General features: G+C 41.8%; 1 protein-coding gene and 1 pseudogene across 9 annotated transcripts in view; both read right to left on the bottom strand.

The window, feature by feature from the left end:
- Positions 1-17,539, bottom strand: part of MEGF11 (multiple EGF like domains 11) — a 2,301,522-nt gene that overhangs the window by 1,926,007 nt on the left and 357,976 nt on the right. The window lies entirely within an intron of this gene.
- Positions 12,738-13,097, bottom strand: LOC138505101 (small ribosomal subunit protein eS24 pseudogene; annotated as a pseudogene).

The following is a 17,539-nucleotide window of genomic DNA, read 5'->3' on the forward strand; positions in this document are numbered from 1 at the left end:
AGCAAGCAGCCTATCCAGCCACCATTGAGCCTTGTAAGATGCAGAACTGCGGCTCAGAAACTTGTGCATTGTAGGGCCATTTATGGGGTTTATTTATTGATCAGTAATTTGTAGGGTGCCTTGTGCAGAACAAGACTCCTGAAGGTGTCACACGACGAATGGCAAGGGGACGTTTGGAGAAGAGGAGAAAGGTGTCAGAAAAAGATAAGTAGGGCCACAGGGAAACAAAAGAGGGAAAACTGCCAATTGCAGTAGGTTGTCCACCTTCCTGGATGTACACGTGCATCAGCGGGTCAATAAATAGCATCAATGACCACATAACATATACATTAGGTGCATTAGGGTGGTCAGGTATCAAGGTTAAGCCAGACTCCATATAATGTAAGGTTTTGTAGCTTCATAAGGTAAGCTCTGTTTTAGTTGAACCAGGCTTTGTCTTTGCATTGGCCTCTGTCTGGAAGGGTTTGTCCCAAACCTTGGGAGACTCTGAAAGAAAGAGTCTGGATACAAAGTCAAGTGCTCTGTGTGCCACCAGCGATTTCTCCTTTCTTTCTAAGTGATCCCACTTAGAAGAACAAAGCTTGTGAACGGAAGACAGCACAGGGGCAAGCACTCGTCTTGGAAGCAAGGCCACGCAGAGCAACAGAGGTTCGAAACCTGGATCCGCGCTTAGAAACCGAACTCAGGTACCGTATTAGGCACGTTGTCAAAATACAATTAGATTAAATTAAAAGCCAAAACCAGTTCAACATCTCGAGTGTGGAATTGCTGGAGTGGTCCTCATCCAACATGTAAACTGAATACCTATATATATATATATATATATATATATATATATATATAATGTGCAACAATGGGGCCCTTGGAGATTTCTCACCAGACCTCTCTGCCAGTGCTGAAAAAAGGTGTGTACTGAGGCCTTCAACTGAACACTGAATAACTCTCAGACTTTCTTTTTTTAATGAACATTTCTATTGTTTTTTTTATGACAAACGATTTGGGGATTTTCTATCCCTGGTATGTCTAATTTTGTCTGCATTTGATGTGTGGATTTCTTGCATTTTTCTGTCCATTATTCTGCAAGCAATTTAGAGGAGTCATTCCTAATTATTTTAATTACGGCTTATGAACTTGGTTTGGTCCTTCCATTCTTGGTTTAACAGCATTGCTTTATGGAGTGATTGTTCCTCCCTTGCACACCTCACTATCTCAATTGAAGTCATCTAAACTCGACCCACAAGGTGATTCAGCAGTACTTTAAGGGCATTCTTGGCCCACATTAGTGAGATCTCTGCCAGACGGAAGTGGACGTTCTACAAGAGCATGTACCAAACACCATGGACACTCTTCCTCCTCAGCTTGTTAGATGTTTCTTTTTTCCCCACGTCTGCTTTTTAAAATAATTTCATTAGCGATAAAACCAAGTATCAACATAACGTACAAGTTCGCTCCCCAACCTCAAAACTACCCCACTCACTCCCCTTATCTCATTTTAGGCTTGTTTTAAAAAAAGACCCTCAATTCGTTTACTCTCACAAATCTCGATTTTCAAGCTAGAAGATTTTCAGAAATGAAAAGCCCTTGATCAGGCAATGAACCATAGGAGATATAACTAACGTTTTGGGTATCGGGGTCACCCTGTTCTCCACCAAATGTAACCAACTATTAGATTTACACCAAGCCAACAAAGGACTTCCTTTGAGTGCTGTGACAAGCCCAATAAACTAACCTTGTCAAGAGGGGGTAAGGACCCCTCTCAGCTCAGGGTGGGTGGCCCCCAAGCAGGCATCAAGAGACAGCCCTATGCCTGAGGGGGGAAAAGGGGAGGTGGGAGGGACACCTTTGTCTCACACCATGCCAGGCTTCGAAATTGACAAGCCACCAGGAGCTACATTTGAATCCCAGGCAAGTTGTGCTATACAAAAATAACTATGTGATATTAACTGTGAAGGTTAGGGAATGTGTATAAAGAAAGTAAAGGACCCACCCACTGGACATTTATTGTATATTCCATAATATATAATAGAAAAAAGATAGTTTACATCTTGCGCATAAGATAGATTTGCTGTGCACAATGTACTAGGTCCTGGTTCCCCAGAGGTTCAAGGGTGATGCCAGATACCCAGCAGCTGCTTTTTGCGCCTGGTCAACAAATCTTAATTTTGACCTCTGCCATGCCTATAGACAAAAATGCTCTCCTGATTTTTCCCGTGACCCGTGAATGGACAGACAACCATCCTACGCTACCAACATTAGAGACACAGCAACAGAGAGCAGGGCAGAAAAGGAGCAAGACAGCAATTCAGCAGATGCACAGCAGTGAACCTCAGCATGCCCTGGAATGCAAACAGATGTCATGTGTGGGTGAAAGCCCACTAGAACCCCCGAGACTGGGCCAGACTTTTTGTACCCCAAAAGGGACAGGATATCCCACAATAGCAAAACCAAACCGAAAAATATTTCTCTTTATAACCTTTGTTTAGAGAAGCACAAACATAGGCTTAAAGATGCCTGGGCTAGGGAGGAAATCCCAAGGGAGGCAAAAGAGAGAAGGATGACTGTAAGACCCTTAAAGATTTCAAATAAAACCAGTGAAATGTCCTTGGAGACTTGCATCGTTCTTGTGCCATTTGTGACATGTGGTGTAAAAAGTAGGATTTGAAAGACCCTGATGCAGAGGTTGCCCATTCCCATTCACCATGTTGGAGATCGTGAGACTAAAGATAGCAAGGCTTCCCATGTGGGTCAGAGCCAGAGCTTCAGGCTGTGATCTATATGGGGATGAGGAAATCACCATTCCTCCCAAGGGACAAGACATGGTACAGACCAGACTTCAGTCAAATTACTGGAGGTAACCTGTGGAAGAAGGGCACCGAAGGCAGGGTTGGCACCAAAGTACTGCATGTAGGTGCAGATGTAACTGACTGAGACTGCCGGGCTGAGGTCAAAGTAATCCTGTTGAACATGAGTAACTCGCCCTTTGCACTGAAACCAGTCCAACTTATCGCTCAAACGTTATACGAGAGGTCGCTTTCTCTGTGAGATAAAAGGAGTTGCCACTTTGGAACCTACTGAAAGGGCCAAAGATAGGTTTGGTGAGATGACTGAAGACCATAAAATGGAGATCCTTCCCCATGCCTTTCTGGGTCCTGCTTCCACAGGGTTTGCACATGCCCAGAGAAACAACCTGCTATTGGAGCAGGTCATGAAGAGGTAGCACCCAAACTTATTGTTTACAAATGATCGTATGGTTAATCTGGCCGAATTCGGCCAGTATCATTCGATCATTTGTGAATGATCAATTTGGGTAATCACTACTGAACATTGGGAGCGGGGGCTGCAGGGGTGTCCCCCACTCCTCATGGTTGGTAGTGATGGCTTTTGGTGTCCCCCCGCTTCCGGGGGTTTGGAGGCGGGGATGGGAAAATAAAGAAAAGAAAAGCCTGCGGCGTCCGATCCGACCCGCGTAAGAGGGACGGTCCGACACTGCAGGGTCAGAAACAATGCAGATGTGAAAAGGGTAAGAAAGGGGTTGGTGGGGGAGTGTTTTGGGAACAGTGGGGGGTTTAAATTCGGGATGATTTGGCCACAGCAAAATTGCCTTAGCAGCCAAATTGACCATGGTCGATTCGGCCACAAACAATTGTGCCACCGCCAAATTGTATACATCCCATGAAGAAGGTGGTTGGGAAAGAGAAAGCCGAACAATGAAGACGCCCCATTTTATCGAGCCAAGAGGACTCTTGTATTGAGAAAATGTGGGCATGAAGGTGACGGAGTGAGCAACCACGGGCCGTTGGTCCTGAAAGAAATTAGGGAAACTGTGCTGGAGCTCGCCCATTTGAATCTGTCAGCAGGACCCTACTGAGTTGGTTCTATTGGCCAGGTGTATATGCGGAAATCAAGCAATTCTGCATTTTGCCCCATATGTTAGAACTTTGCTCGATGACTTACCCAGAGCACTGCTGCGTTCCATACCGATCACTGAATTACCATTTAATTGGCTAAGATTGTATGTGGTCGGGCCACTGGAGCCCTCAAGTTCAGGAAACAAATACATCTTGTCAGTATTGTTTTACATGTTAACCATAAGCTCTTCCTATGTGGAGCAAAACCACGAAGGTCATCCTGAAGGTGATCATACCCTTTTTCATCCAGGTGAGATTCAGACCAAAATCCTAATGGACCAGGGGACTAGCTTCATGTGCCGGATGATGGGAGAAATTCAAGAACTGATGAAGATTCGAACCCTGCGGACATCAGTGTCCCACACATTGACTGATGACCTTCTGGAAAGGTTTATTAAGACCCCCAAGTGTTTCCTATGGAACCTCGTCACTGAGGATGAAAGGAATGGAGGTGGCCTCATGCCATGGGCTCTGTTTGCAATGAGAAAGACTCCTCAAACCTCAACCCAATACTCTGCCTTCTGGATGGTGTACGGACGAAACCCCAGGAATGTCTTGGACATCTTGACAGAGAAGTGGGAAGGTCCCAACTGCTGTCCAACCAGCGATCATCCCTTCATCCAAACTATTCGGGAGTACATGGAAAGGATCTAGCAATTAGTAAAGTCCCATATGGAAGAGGCCCTGAACAGACAAGAGAAGGCTATTAACAAGACAGTGAAACTGCGCACTTTCCCATTAGGATACCAAGTAATGTTCCTGGTGCATACAAGCCCCAAACCAATTGTTGGCATGATAGCATGGACCATATATCATTACAGAGAAAATCTACAAACTAACCTACAGAGTAAAGCAAGAAGACCGACATGGACCTTTATATTGTACAATATCAATAAACTAAAGGCTTGGAAAGGTAAAAGTAATGCACATTTTCTGGTTCTCTCCGCTAATGATACAGAAGAAAAACAATACAGTACACAGGCTAACAAACCCTGCCATACTTACCCTCAAGTGAACATCAAGACCTAGTCCAATTGCTTAGCAAGTATGCATATGCGTTTTCCCCAAAGTACGGAAGCGCATACAGAATTGAACATTGAATCATTATGCCTCCAGGACGGTAAATACGCCTTAGCCTACAGACTGCCCAAATCTATGAAGCAGATCAACTCCAGACGAGCTGTGGAAAATGCTTGAACTAGGCACAATAGAAAGGTCTCATAGCCACTTTCCTTCCCAGTCGTGTTGGTACCGAAACCTGACTAGTGCTAAAGGTTTTGAATTGACTTCAGACAGTTGAGTGACATCTCAACAATCGATGCACACCCAATGCCTTGCATTGATGAACTGATAGAGCAACTTAGACTGGCCAAATACATATCCTCTTTGGACCATAGCAAAGTTGGGGGAGGACTGTAGTAGTGGGTGAAGGAGTGTAGTAGTAGTGGGAGGAGGGGTGTAGTAGTGAGAGGAGTGTGGTAGAAGTGGGAGGAGGATTGTAGTAGTGGGAGGAGGGGTATTGTAATGGGAGGAAGAGGAGTGTAGTAGTAATGGGAGGAGGAGAGCAGTGGAAGAGAGGATTAGAGGGATAGAGTGGGAGGAGTTTTAACATCAAACGGTGGAGGCGAGGAATAGGAGGTGTAAAACATCTCAGGGACAGAGGATTGGTGAAGGGAGTAAGTCAAAAAGAGTGTTAGTCAGAGAAGAAAAAAGGAAGTGAGTGGGCATGACTGAATTAGCCTGAAAAACACCAAGCAAGTGTGAGGCACTATCCAATATCTCTTAAGAACACTACTAACCTTTGGGAGTTTGGATAGTCTACTTTTAGGGAGCCACCCTTAGCAAAAGTCAGCTTGTAGACAGTAGGGGTTACCATTCGCTAGAACTAACCGGGGGTTACAGATGCCTGGGCTGACGAGAAAATCCCAAGGAAAATGACAGAGAGAGAGACAGCCATAGGACCCTTACAAATTTCAAATAAAACCCTTCACCTGTACTGGGGGACTTGCATAGTTCTTGAACCATCTGTGACAGCGCTTTGTGCCCAACCTGTTTCTTATTTGGTGAAAATCCATTCAGCAGACTGGGCTGTACCCTAGAGCAAATGTTTTACATTTTGCATATGGGAAAACCAATGCGAAAAGCGGAAAACAGAACTTTATTTGACCCTTTTCATCTTTTGAACCATAACATGTAATTGCAAGACATTGTCCAGTTTTGGGCGCAAGGACCAGACACCACACTGGTTGCATTTCGTTCAGAGCCATAGTATGGTTCAAAGGTTATCAGACATTTAATGTTTGCATTTCCATTGAATATTAGGTTTCATCCTAACTAGGGGCAATGGTACATTAGATATAAAAAAAAGCTTCTTTTAAAAGAGCGAAGGTTAAAGAGTAGAAATGACAATGTTAGTGTTACACATGTTACACTCACTGTATATCACTACAAGTTCAGCCATGAAACTAGAAGTATAAACACTCACTTCATACCATTACAAATCCAACCTTAACACTCACTTCAACTATGGTATTGATGTAATCTAACTAATACTGGAAGTGAGTGTTAAGGATAGATTTATAGTGGTATGGAGTGACTATTTATAATTCTAGTTTCATGGCTGAATTTGTAGTGTGTGTTTGGGTTTATAATTTTAAATTAATTTGAATTCATTAAAATAATAACCCAGCTGCATTTGGCTTATACTCCCTTTCTTATTGATGGTGTGCTGCACACTACAATCCCAATAATGTGTATTATTGTACAATGAATTTGAAATCATAACCTCAAAATACACATCCAAAGATGAAATGACACAATGAGGATAATTTGTATTACATTACAAAATATGGCTTTTGATTCACTTGAAGATTAATGGTTATGGAGATGATATTACATTGCCATTCCTAATATTCCTTGCACTGAACTAGGTAGGCAATTTATTGTAGTATAGTAATTACCTTGAGTAACAAGCTAACCATGTTTTGTCGTGTTATTCGCAGGTGTGTCTGTTAGTCCAGAAAAAGCTTAGAAGGTGATACACATGTCGGCAGGCAGTCGTACATACACATATTTATAGCAAGCATCTATCGATATAAAATACTTCAGTTTTTATATCTCTAGACAATGTGGAAATTGCTTATCAAACTTAATTTATATCTTCATACATTTAGTACATGTACCCAATTTACATCATGTCTATGTCTTACATACATATGAAAATTCACATCAAGTCAGCCCTGACTTTGATGTGAGTTTTTTATACATAGTAGTGTACATGTGAGTGTATGTAATGTACATTACATATATGTTCAGTTTGTGTACAAGTTGTCTATTGATTTAGCACATCTCTTCTAACATTCCATGTGTGGGCTATGGGTGGCATAAGTGTGTGTCGTAAGACGTATGAGTGTTTGGCGTGGAAGCGTCTGCCATTTGTGTATGGCGTATAGTAGCATATGAGCCTTTAGTGTGAAGTCAAATGAAATGCACATGTCCTACACCCCGCCTATACATATGAAAAGTCACATGAAGCAAGGTTTCACTTTGATGTGAGTTTTAAACGTTTCGGAGGCACATATAGGTTTTACAATTAGCACATGTGCTCAATTTACATCTCTTAAACATTTCATATGCATAAGAAAAATCACTTGAGGGTCATTTGTTACTTTAATGTGAGTGTTCTACATCTATAAATGTCCATATACGAAATATGCCTCTCCTACATGTATGTGTACAGTTAATATAGATTTACATTGATTCTTAGCATGTGTCATAATGGTGTGTGTTGTACAAATATGAGCCATAGTGTGTGTGGTGTATGAGCAGCTGGTGTAAGAACCTGAAGCCTAAGTGTGTGTATAGTAAGTGTGTGTCGTAGGAGACCTTGTCATCAGTGTCTGTGTAGTAAGAGTGTGTCATAAGCGGGTGTTTCATGAGTGAGTGTGTCATAAGTGGTGTGTGTGTCATAAGAGTGTTGTGTGAAAACTTGTGGTGTAAGATCATATCGTAGCTGTACGTGTGTGTCATAAGTGTGAGTGTCAAAAGGGTGTGTGTCATAAGAGGGTGTGCCATAAGTGCATGTGCCTCAAAAATGTGTAGTGTAAGGCATTTGAGTGTTGGGTATTTAAGTGTCTGCCATGTGAGTATATGGAATGGCCTGGTGTACCTCAGAGTCTCATAGGTCCCGGGCTCACCCGCCAGTCCTCTCTCGCACTTGCCTCAGGGCCCTACACCCACCCACTTTCATGGCACTTAGACGTAACCCAAGAGAGTGTCTCTCTCTGTACTTACTCCAGCCTTCACCAACTGGATGCACTTGTACCTCCCCCTGCCTGTCACCGTCTGCGCACTTGCACAATCCAAATGCAACATGCCTGAAGATCGTCTGGCTGTTCTCCCGTGTCTTCTCCCCTCAATTGCACTGGTAAAACTGCAGAATCGCTGTCAGGCCTATTTGCTGTATCTCAATTGTTAAATTTATGTTACGCACTTACTCTGCCTGTGCAGACCATAATCGTCTCAGAAATTCAAGGGCTCTGTGCGACTGTTTTTTTTCCCCCTGTTCCCACGCTCCTTGAGCACTTTGAAACACTTCCTGTGTATAGGCGCTATATAAATAAACAATTACAATTTAAGTAGGGAATTAATGTTTGAAATAAGATTATGAAATGCACATGTCCTATACACCACCTATTCATATGAAAACTGACAGTAAATTGAAGTTTGACTTAGATGTGAGTTTTTATACATATAGAAGGAACATAAGAGTTGTTTAGTCTGTACATGTACGCAATTTACATCTGCTGAAAACTGACATCAAAGTCAGTCCTTTGATGTGAGTTTTCATACGTATATTAGTGTACATGTATAAAATGTACATCTCCTACACGTATGTGCAGAGTTCGGATATAAGATGTCCATTCCTTGTGCTCATGTTTTATATACCTCATAAAAGCTCATGTTAAAGGGAGGTTTAACTTTAATGGAAATGTTCAATAGGTATATGAGACGTATAGGAGTTTCGCATGTTGTACATGTATGCAATTTATATCTCCTATATGTGTTATAGACATATAAAAACTGGTAAACGTCAATCCTGACTTCGATGTGAGTTCTCATGAATAGAGTAGCCTACATGTACAAAATGTACAACTTCTACACATATCTTTACAGTTCGTACAAAAGACGCACATTAATTCTGCACATAAGTGATATATAGCTGAATCTTAAAATGTGAATATCTCGAAACAGCTAGCTAGATTTCCCATTTTTTTGTCATTGCATCAATTCATGATAGATCTAGGTGCATGCAAAAATCATCCTAAAAATCGAAGTGGCCAATTTGGAGATATTGGGGCTGAATGTCTTTTCCTATGAGAAAACACCATGACAATAGCTGTTCAGAATGCAATCAAAACAACTTTTACTAAATATGAAGCCTGACATTAAAGTCAGTCCTGACTTTGATGTGAGTTTTCAGAAGTATAGGAGCATATATGTGCAAAATGTACATCTTCTACATGTAAATGTACAATTTGTATAAAAGATTAACATTCATTCTGCGCATTCATGATATATATAAATATGACTCTTAAAACGTGAATATGTTGAAATAAGCCAGCTCGATTTTATTTTTCATTCCATCAATTCATGATAGGATCTAAGTCCACAGCAAAAATCTAGAACATCAAAGCAGTTTATTTTTTTTTTATATTTGAGCTGATTTGTTTCCATATGGGGAAACCCCATGTTTAAAGTTGTTCATAGCATGCTCAAAACAACATTCTTTTGAAACAAGAGCCATCCATGAAAAATTCTGAATTTTCCACGCAGCGGTAGCCACATCAAAATTTGACTGTGGAATTTCATTCTGATTTTTTTTAATGGAGTGGGTTCAAGAGTTATTAAATAAGTTATTTTCCGAAATTCCATTGATAATCACACTTGACCTTAGCAAGTCAATGCGTTAGGTCGATGGAATGACATTATATACATATGTAGTGGAAGTACAAAAAGTAGTCAATTTATACTAGGAGTACAGGATATAGCTCTATTAGCCGTAATGAGAAGCAGTATTACTCATAACACTGTTTCCTGACAACTACACATATAAGTACTACAAGTTAAAGTACTACCAAAATACATACAACAAAACCTGGATTCTGAAAACTGATTTCTTCTTCCTTGAACTCCCTGATCACGTGTCATTTTCTATTTTCTTCCAAATAGCTCTGCTTATATTTAGATTAGGAGGTGTGCATGCTTCATTGTCACATGCCATCAGCACGCTATTGCATAACCATTCACTCTGGGGCACTTCAGGGTGTCATGACACCTTTCTGAATTCAAGGTGGCATATGAGCATTTTACCCAAAGTGATAAATGTGAAAGTCTGGGCAGTAGGCAAAAAAGAACTAGATGAACCACGGATGTGTTTTGGAAGTAAAAACACTAGCTTCTTGAACACTTGCTATAATGGAAGGTTATGTTATTGTGTTTTATATAGCACACTGATGTTATTTTGGCATAATGGCACTTTCGGACCTGCAGGAAAATGGAAAAGGGTTTGGTTAGTGGGAGTGAGGGGAGCAGTGTTTGCAGATCTCAAGTCATTAAATGTACCCCATATTTTTTCATAGTCATCTATTTTGTCATTTCTTTGAAATTAAACTTTTTCTCTTGCAGATAATATGATCACTATCTATCCCCATGAGAAGGTCTTGTAGTATTCTTCTGCAATCTTAATATTTGTTTTTTTGCAACAATCAAAGTTCTATATAACAATTTTTTCTTTAAAGAATTTAATCCTTGGATTTGAGATATTAGACTTAATATACAAAAGATAGGGTTTCTAGAAAAGGTGGTGGCTACAATTTTATCCACTCTACCTACCCCTTGATTTCAAATGTTTTCAACCTTTTTACAGGAACAAAACATATCAATAGTTGCTCCACCAGCGGATTTACAAGACCAGCAATTATCTGTTGACTTCAGTTTACAGAACCACATTTTCCATGGCAACCAATATAAATAATACATATTTTTGTTGATGTATTAGTCTCAAATCTTAATCCACCTTCCAGCTTGATGATCCTGAACACATTTGCTTCCACTCTTTTTCTGATATGGTCTGTTCCAAGTGACATTCTCAATTTCTCTCGCCTCTTGAAGTTAAATAGTCAGAATAAGGGGTTGTGATGAGTCTGTAAGTGGTTGTCGCTGATAATGGGAACAGATTTAGACAGCTTATATTTTCCTGGTGTCTCATGAAAAGTAGCTTTTAATATTCAAAGTAGGACATTGAACATGTTCTAGTGGTTTCTATATCACTGAATTTCTTGAGTAACTAGTTTATATTTAAATTTGAGAAAACCAAAATCCAGTCATTTGTTTCCTTCCAAGACATGGGACCTCATTACAAGTTTGGAGGTAGCCTTGCCGGTAAAACCGGCAAGCTGCTGCCAAACGTGCAATATTTTCTGGTGTTTGCGAATGGGCAATTACCAAGGCATTCCAGCCCCGACAGACTCGGTAATTGCCCATTCGCCGGCCCCGGAAAAAGATGTTCCCCATTCCCATTCGGCCCCACAGATCTGAATGGGAATGGTGGTGCATCTGACATGCTGTGCTCGCGGTTGCCATTCTGCCCGCCAGGTCTGACCTGGCGGGCAAAAAGGCTCCCACGAGCACAACTCGTAGTTTCCAGGTCTGGGACCTATGGTACTGCCAAGCTTACCGGTACCGTAGTTCCTGGACCGGCAAACTTATAATGAGGCCCATGATCTAAATTCCAGATCCCAGCACTCCTCCCGTGCTTCCATGAAATCATCTGGTTGTCAATCATAAACGCAGGGTTCTCCCAAAGACAAGATTCTCTTGACAGAAGTATTGCTCACCCTATAATATGGTATTATCTTTCCACTCATTTATCACATGTTTAATCATTGAGGTGTTGAAGACACTTTACACTTATTATCCATCCATAATGCAAAGTTTAATGGAATCTGATAAATACAGGCTTTTTCTAATTATACCCAGTTTGGACTTGTTTTGGAATCAGATGCAATCTAGTAATGAAGACTATGTAGCCAAGGCATACATTATGGTTTCAAAATTGATTATTCAAAATAGCTCAATAATTTTATTTTGATTAGCAATCCAACATTATGAGTAGCAAATGTGTATGTCCTTATCTCCATCAAAGCCTGCATAATGCATGTACCACAATGCAGGGCCTGGGACACTTGCCTTGACCTTAGAGCTATGATGAAAGGATGCCTTAGTTGGACATGTTACCAAATGCTGCTGCCCTGGCAAATTCAACATGGCTTCCCACTAGGTCTCTATGAATACTTAACATCCTCTAAGCTATTGGCAGAGCATTTACATTGATACTCCTTATTAGGCATAGCCCATTGGAGTAACCATGTTTATGATAAGTGTTCCATTCACATTTCCTTCACATAATATGCAATAGCAAGCAGCATAATTGTGTCAAACATTGACTATAAGAATGTGACCATATCGTACAGTACTTTTGGTTGTGTTGGAAGTCTTGAATGTACATTTCCAAAACTTAGAGTATATTTATTTGCATCCTGGAACTTGTAGTTTTCCATTAAAAAAATGGAAAATGAAAGATACAACAAAACTTTGTCTTGAACATTTTCGATACAGATTTACACTATTGTCAGGTTGGTTTGTGATTTTTTTGTAATGTATTTTTTTTCCCCAGTTTTTATATTTTTTATTAGACTAAATCCAGCAGCAGAATCTTCACCAAAGAGATGACCAGGTGATTCAATCTTTCCGATTCCATTCTCCAGCTCACTTTTTGCCAGCACCAACATTTGCTTTCACTGTGCCCCGGACTTTCTTCATTCTGTTCTTACGTTCTTTGCGCTGTTTCGTGGAGGTCTTTTTCTTCTCGTACAGGCCATGCCGGGCAAGTGTGTGCTTGGGCTCATTCTTCTTTGCATAGTCTGAGGAGTCGTAAATCATGCCAAAGCCGGTGGTCTTGCCACCACCAAAATGAGTTCTAAAGCCAAATACAAAGATGACATCTGGGGTGGTTTTGTACATTTTGGCAAGTTTATCCCGGATTTCAGTTTTGGGTACCGTGGTTTTCCCTGGGTGAAGAACATCGATGACCATCTGTTTCCGATTTTTTTGTAATGTTAAAGTCATCGCTACACAACAGAGTATTTTTGAAAACAAAAACTCCTCTTTCTATCAATTAGAGCTGGGAAGATATGTGGTTATGCATAGGCTGCAGATTGGTCTCCAATCCCGGCTTCACAAATGTCAAAAGTGCGTGATCCTGGGCACATTTTATATTTCACTCTGTGATATCTGCCAACATTATAAGTCCCCACATCCCTTCAGGTGACTATTGTACACCATACAAATAAGCCTCACAAAATGTAATACTTCATTTATAATAATGGCAGTGAAACGTGATATATTGCACATCAGAGTTATTTGACCCTTGGCATAATTAAAGCAAACTATTGTAATGCAATTTACCATGATCCCCTTGAGTGTCACATACTACCTGTGATATAATTTTCTATATCACTTCCAGTGATGTCAATACCTATGCAATTTAGGGGAGCCGGCATGTGTTTTGTCGCACAGCGCCATGCAAATCCTAACCCTGCTATAAATGGAAAGCAAATTTCACATTTGAACTGAAGGTCAAACGTCTACATGGTAATTGCCTATTGCGTTCCCCATAAAGCATTAACATACATTAAAAGAAGACTAGCATATGCTCTGCAAGGTTGGTCCCGACAGTAACATCTGGCAATAGCAGGGTTAATCATAATCATAGATTTTGGTGCATTCATTTATTTATTTATTCACATTTGTTGAGCGCACATCAGACCGGAGGCATCGTGGCGCTAGTTACAGTGTTGCTTACTTGGTTACATTCAGTTCATGTAGATATACTTTTTTACAGATATGCAAGTGCAGCAGGAGTACATGAAAACGGGTTTAGTTGAACAGGGCAGTTTTGAGCTTTTTTCGGAAGGAGAAAAGAGATGTGTCAGCTCTGAGGTCCGTAGGTAGGGAATTCCAGAGTTTAGGTGCGAGGAAGGGGAAGCCTATACCTCCTGCTTTAGTTCTGTTGATGCGAGGTATTGCTAGTTGGTTCATGTATTGTGCTCTTCTAGGTCTTGTGGATTGATATCTACATATCGTGTCAGATAAATAAGAGGGAGCTGTGAGGTTGATACATTTGTGGGTGGTTGTGAGAATTTTGAAGGAGATACGGTCTTTGACTGGGAGCCAATGAGCTGCTATTCTGGCTTGTGTGATGTGTTCTCTTTTTGGTATGCTGAGGGCTGCTCTGAGAGCGTTGTTTTGAGTAGTTTGGAGCCTAGATAAGTTTTTTTGGGAGGTTCCGGCTAGGAGCGCATTACAATAGTCTAGCTTAGCTCCTATAGTTGCTCGGGTGATGGAGAGGCAGCTATCCTTGGTTAGGAATGGTTTTATTGCGTTAATGAGTTTAGTAGTAAGTGCTGAGGCCGAGACTATGGCGCTGACTTGTTTGTCCATGGAAAGTGTTGCGTCTATGTGAACCCCCAGTGTTTTGACTGAGGATAGGACAGGGATGATACAATTGTCTATGTTGAAATTGATGTATAGTGGATTGAGGTTGGTGAGAGTGGATTTCTGTCCTAGAATGAGTATTTCGGTCTTGTCCCCGTTCAAGCAGAGGCTGTTAGTAGCCATCCATGCTTGTATGGTAGAGTAGATTTGCTGTAGTGTAGAGGCGTCTTGGTGATAGTTCCCTGTCAGGGGGAGGAGAACCTGCGTGTCGTCGGCGTAGTTTGTGTACGTGATCCCTAGCGCATCTAGTTTATCAAATAATGGTTTGGTAAAGAGGTTATATAGCGTGGGGGCAGTACAGGAACCTTGTGGTACCCCACAGTGGATGATGGAGGGTGCAGCATGTGCTATGTTGGAGAACACTTTCATCGCTCTTCCCTCTAAGAATGATGTTACCCAGGATGCAGCGTCCTTTGAGAAGTGTGCTGCATGTGTCAGGTGGCTGGTAAGCGTAGTGTGGTCTACCAGATCAAACGCCGCTGATAGGTCAAGGAGGAGGAGGAGGGCGGGCTTGCCTTTGTCTAGGATGTTGGTAATTTCATTTTTTAAGTCTAGAAGGGCGGTTTCAGTACCGTGTCCCTTGCGGAACCCGGATTGTCTTTTACCTAGGATTGCGTTCAGTTCAAGGTATAGTTGAATCTGTTTGTGGGCGGCCTTGTCAAGTAGTTTCAGGAGGAAGGGGACTGTGGTTATGGGTCGGTAGTTGTTAGGGTTAGCAGGGTCTAGGGTCGGTTTTTTTAAGAGAGGGCGGACCCAAGCCTCTTTAAGGCTGTCTGGGACTATGCCCGTTTTGAAGGATGCATTGATGAAGGCTGTGAGAAGGGGGGCGAGTGGTTCTGCGCAATCTTTGATGATTTTAGGGGGGCATACATTACCCTTACATTGTGATGGTTTGATGTGTCTGAGAATGTCAGTGACCTCGGTTTCTGAAATTTCGGTAAGTGCAAATTTGGGCACGTTTCTCACTTTTACATGAGGTTTTATCTGTGCATGTTCACTTTGTTTGGGTAAGGTTTTGAAGTGGTGGGATATTTTGTTTTGGAGGAGGTTTATTTTTGTAAGCATGGCTGATTGAATGCCTGTACACCATGCCTCGTCTTTGACGATCTCATCAGGGCATGTAGGTGGTACGGTTAGCTCTTTGAATATATTGAAAAGTTCTTTGGAGTGGGAGTTGGCATTGGAAATGCGGTTGTTGTAAGTTTCTGATTTAGCACGGAAGATTGCGTCTTTGTATTTTTTTGCTATGGATTTGAAGTTAGCTTTTGTGGTATCGCATGGGTTAAGCTGCCAATTTTTTAGGGCTAGGCGTTTGTCTTTGCGCATGGTCTGGAGTTCCTGAGTGAACCAGGAATTGGAATGGAAGGATTTTTTTTCTTTTTTGATTTCTAGTGGGGCAGCAGTGTTGACAGCCATTGTGATGGTGTCTTTGAATATTTATGCGAGGATGTTGGGGTCATCGGAGAATGGGGGCGCTAGGCAAGGTAGATTGAGGAGTGCACTGATATTGTCTGCAGTGAGTTTTTTAGCGCTTCTCGCTGCGGTCGCCGGCACTTTAGTAGTCACTTTAGTGCTTATTAAGATAGGGATGTCAAATAGTAGAAGGTTGTGATCTGTCCATGGGAGGCTAGTATTGGAGGTGATGGCTGTGTTACAGTTGTGGTCTACGATCCAATCTAGGATGCGTCCTTTAATATGAGTAGGTGAGGTGCTCTTTTGAGAGAAGCCTAGGTCTTGGAGGTCCTTGGCTAGAGAGGTAGCAGTTTTGTCCTTAGAGTCGTTGAATCCTAAGTTAAGGTCACCTATGAGTAATGATTTAGTGGATTTTTTAAAGTTGTTTCTTAGGAGGTGATTGACTTGACCTATGAAATTAGCGGTTGGGCCAGGGGGACGGTATATGGTGTGAATATTGATTGTGCTATTTGGAGAGAGTGCTAGTTTGACTGATAGGATGTCTATATTATCTTCCTCTTGGTGGGGTATGGCTCTGATGGGGAGGGTTTCTTTGTGGATAATGGCTACCCCCCCTCCTGTTCTGGCTATCCTGTCTTGTCTAAGGATGGCATACCCTTGTGGTAGGGCTAGTGAAATGGCTGGGCCTGAGGCTTCGTTAAGCCATGTCTCTGTGATAGCGAGTAAGTCTAGGTTATGGGTAGTTATTAGGTCATTTACTTCTAATGCGTGGGCATTTAGTGATCGTACGTTGATTAAGGCGCATTTGTAAGGCGTTGGGCAACGGCAAGAGATTTTTGAAGGTATGGTGTGGGTGTCTGCTTTAGGTACAGTGGTATATTGATAGAAGGAGTTACTGCTCGGTGTGGTGGGTGTGTGTTTAAATTTGTGGCATATGGATGTGTTGTCATGGATGTGAAGTGTGTGCACTTTATGGGTGCGTGAGCTAAGTCTGCTGTTTCTAAGTGGTATGTGTGTAGGAGTGGCATAGTGGTGGATAGGGATGGTGCGGGCTCGGAGTCTGTCTAATCTGAGGTTGAGGTTAGGTATCATTAGTGCTGTGTTATTTGGAGTGTGTGATGGCTTGGGCAAGGGGTCCGTTGGGTGTAATCGATGGTGCGGGCTGATTTGGTCGTGGTGGGGGTGCTTTAATGTCGAAGGGTGTGGTGAGGTCATAAATGTGAATAGCGTGCTAATTAAGCAGGTGAAGACGGGAAGAGAGTACATAGCAAAATAGCAGTCTGCCTAGATTCCAATATCACAAAAAAGGGGCAAAATGCAGTGTTTAGGCAACAAATAGCATTGACTTGGCATGTACAACCGTTGCAGAATCACATACGCCAAGCAATGCAGACTTTCACATGCACAAGTTCCTCAGCCTTAAGCAATCAGTCAGCTTTTTGCATGCACCACAGCTTTACACAGACACAGACACACACACATACACATGCAAACACAGACAATGGGCCTCATTACAAACCAGGCGGTAGGTTCCCTACTTTAACACCATGGTGTAAACTCTGTTTACACCATGGTGGATGGCGGATTTACCGCCTCATTCC

The sequence above is a fragment of the Ambystoma mexicanum genome, chromosome 11 (assembly GCF_040938575.1).
Source record: "Ambystoma mexicanum isolate Mex_15411 chromosome 11, UKY_AmexF1_1, whole genome shotgun sequence".
Lineage (NCBI taxonomy): Eukaryota > Metazoa > Chordata > Amphibia > Caudata > Ambystomatidae > Ambystoma > Ambystoma mexicanum.